Source organism: Pinus tabuliformis, chromosome 1_2, assembly GCF_031772625.1.
Source record: "Pinus tabuliformis cultivar Carrire ecotype Pingquan chromosome 1_2, CPIR1, whole genome shotgun sequence".
Taxonomy (NCBI): domain Eukaryota; kingdom Viridiplantae; phylum Streptophyta; class Pinopsida; order Pinales; family Pinaceae; genus Pinus; species Pinus tabuliformis.
The window spans coordinates 987,466,743-987,470,778 of NC_142298.1; positions in this window are offsets into that span (position 1 = coordinate 987,466,743).

Genomic DNA, 4,036 nt, shown 5'->3' on the forward strand with positions numbered 1-4,036 from the left:
CTGTAGTCTTTCTTTAAAAATTATCGTTGCAGTGCACAACTATTAATTTTCTTTTCCATTTATAAAGTTATGGTTATAGCCTTCGCGGCCTTTCCATAGGCTACCTTCAATTGGGTTGGATTATTATCTACTGTGCGTTGTTTTAAATGTTAAATCATCTATGTTTAACGTCGCCCTCCAGGGATTGGTTGATAGCGACGGCTTAAATATTGTATTGGTTCAATGGAGGTCTCATGATATTGTTTTGTTTAAGCTTAATTTCACTTGCTGGATTGTTCTGGTGGCATTCAGTTTAAGCCACACCCATATGGAACAGGATGGTTGTCTAGCAATCTTGCGACGCTTGAGGGCGTTCTCCTGCAGAACTAACCATAGAGGTCGGCCGTTCTACCAAAAGAATAGTACCACGTTTTCTCATTGTATTGTCTTTACTAATCTTAATACCACTACTCAGATGTCAAAATAAAGTTTACTGTCGTTGTGGCAAGAATGCCTTTTGTCGTGTTTTTTTTTTCTGGTTTTAAACAAGTTCTTTATTCTGTTGTTTATTCTCATGGTTATATATATATATATATATATATATATATATATATATATATATATATATATATATATATATATGTATATATATATATATATATATATATGTATATATGTATATATATATATATATATATATATATATATATATATATATGTATATATATATATATATATATATATATATATATATATATATATATATATATATATATATATATATATATATATATATATATATATATATTGGCTTGCTTCCAAATTCGCTATGGGTTATCTATAGTCGAATGATAGACGGAAATTCTATTTTTTCTTTCTTTAACTAAAACCCTTTCGAATACTCCTACCATTCAACTATTCCTCGCGGGTTCTTGTGGTACATGGTCCCACGCTTGAACCTCCATGCTCTGTTCCTTGAGTTTTCTACATTCTCATGACCTATTTGAGCTTAGGTGGCAGTCTCTAATACTTCCAACATCTGTCTACCAGATATGTTTGTAATAGTCCTTTTCAGGCTCGGCCTTCTACTCTATGGTCTCCACTGTTCATACTTGAATTTCCACCGTATAATATTAATTTTTCTTTTATTTAATTCCTACTGTCTTTTTCCACAGTTATCCTCTAGGTTAATTTAAGGGTAACCAAGGCTCGGCCCTTCCACTAGTTGTACCACAGTAACTAATAATTTCTATAGGAAGACTATAATATCATTCTATAGTGTTGTGGAGGAAGTAACACTCCTGAAATACAAATGTTTTTCTAATATAAAACAGAAGTTTACCAGCTAAATTATTCCAAGAGAGTTTTGTACGTACCTGCAGTTGCTGACCAGTTGGAATCTTCCAAATAGACACCCAAACCTGGGTATGCTTCAATTCAATCCACCCGACCTTGAGGTTCGTCTTTCAAGACCAGAACCTCCTCCCTTTGCTACTTGCTAGATTGCGGTCTTCCGCAAGTTGCTCGTACAGCGAGCAGGGCTATCTGGTCCTTACCAGACTTAGCCTCCTTGCTTTTTCCTTCTTGGAAATTTTTCTCTTTTTCTCTGCCTGTCACTACAGTGTAGAATTTTTCCTCCCTTCTCCCTTTTTCCTGGAAACCCTCCAGTTAGGGAAGGTAGTTAGGGTTTCTTCCTCAGCAACTGTTTTTCTCACCTCAATAGGACAACTTCATCCCTGAAGATTTACCTTTTTCAGGAAACATTTTTTATATTTCATAATCAACCAAAATTATATTTAACTTTTTAATCAAATACTAATAATGAGTTTAGTTTATTTCTACCACAGTAAATCAAATATTTACATTGTTTTGCCAGAGCATTACAGATTTTTTATTTTTCAACGGTCAATAATCTACTACTCACATACTCTTATTTCTTATTTCGAGACTGACATCATTTCATGAGCTTAATCTAACTGTTTTATATAATTTGTATAATTTTAATTTTATATAAATAGAGATAGAGATTTTGTTATATGTTGATTCTGAACGGCTCGGTTGAACCCACAAAAGGCAATTCCTTTTTTTAGATCTTCCTAATATAAATATTCCCACCATATTTTTTATAAATATATACTAGCAATTGTCCCAAAAGGTACAAAGAGAGGCCGATAGGATTATTAAATTAGAATTGTTGAATTTCTCTAGAGGAGATGTTGGTCCAAGTGAATTATTAGGCAGTATAAGAGGACCCCGAGTTTAAATAAGGGCTACTAAAACGCTCTTATAAGCTCGCACTCTTTTGAAATTGATTACCCATAAATATACCACAACACTCAAAATAAACAGATCTAAACCAACAAATATGACAATACAGGCGTGGCTTAAACTCTAGAACCGCCAAAATCATGGAATGTAATAATTATAAGAATTTACATCTCTTTTTAGAGTAAAATTACCTTAAGTTAAAAAAACGGATAAAGTCAACACATTCACAACCTCTGGCTTTGTAGCATGAAGAGCATTTCAAAAAATTTTAAGAATTAAATAAGGTGAGACTGAATAATCTGAACAATGCCATGAAATGGAATGGAATGCAAATGAAGACTCGGCCGAAATCCACTGACAATGAACGAGACTACAATGCAATGTAATGAATAACAAGAATTGAGTGGGGAGTGTTATGCTTCCCTGTTGTTTTGTTTTGTTCCCAACTTTCCACCACTCATACAGCTGTGAAATTAAATTAGAAAAAATCAAGCTCTAATAATAACAGCGGGCATGCATGCAACCCAACCCATAAACGGAAACAATACCGGGTAATAATAGAAAGCTTCCCTTAACTTAAAAAATCTTCGAGCTTTATCCATTTGTAAATCTAGATACGAAGTTGTCTTTTGACAGCCTCATGCTTAGAAATCAATCATCCCTGTAATGTGTAACAACTGTCTATAAACTCAGCAATGGTATTACAGCTAATAAAAGTTTGATGGGCAACAACAAACCTCGAACCCCAGACGTATGAGCTGGTAATATTGAGCAATTATTTGGCTGGCCCCTGCAGGGTACATGGTCATGACTTTAATTCAAAGATGTTTTGTCCAAGGGAAACATCCAAATATCCCATTGACCTAATAAATTGAAATGAAATACAGTGATCATCAACTAAGAAAATTTGTTTTAACCTTTGGAGAAGTTGAGGGTGAAGGTGGGCTGATCGACCCCCAAATAGTTGATGTGAAAGATAAGATCTTCTGGGAGGTCATGCTTTGCTCTCTAGATAACCCATCCGATTCCGGCATAGACGAGTCCATACTTGTTCCCGCTCACGTTTATGCTCTTCACCAATGGAAGCCGAAAATCCCATTCCAAATCAGGATAGAGGAACGGTGCAATAAATCCGCCGCTTGTCGCGTCCACACGTATGGGTGTGTCCCACCTGCAACCATTGGGCGCAATCAACGGTCATGACCACAATCACAATTTTCAACCTGGTCAGTCCTATTCAATGAGCAGGTAAATCGAAGGAGATCTGATGGCTCACCCTGTTTCCCTGTTTTTCTGTAGGAGGAGATCGTTCAACAACTTGACATTTTTGAACTCGCCATTGTAAGTAGAACCCAAAATGGCTGCCACACAAATAGTGTTCTCGTCAACCATCTCAACAGCTTTGACGAGATCCATCACATAGTACCCTCTTTCAGTTTAACTTCTTTCAGCTCTACGTCAAAATATCGAGCAAATTTCTCCCAACAAACCTCCTGGACGAACTCAGTTATCAACGGCTTATGTTTTTATGTTGCTGATGATTGACATGTTCTTTTTCTTTACAACATGCACCTGTATTCATTGATCTTCTTTTAAAAATGCAATTTAACACATCACGAAAGTAAAAGGTCTTGGAAGGGTCCTTTGTCAAACCCGAACCTGGATCATGGCTAAAGCTTTCTCATTTTTTTTCCTAGCTAGGGTTTGGAGAGTTTGACTTCTACGAACGTGTGATAAGCTATTGGTATGTATTGTAGTTCAAATTTAACACTTCAATTAGCTTTTCTAT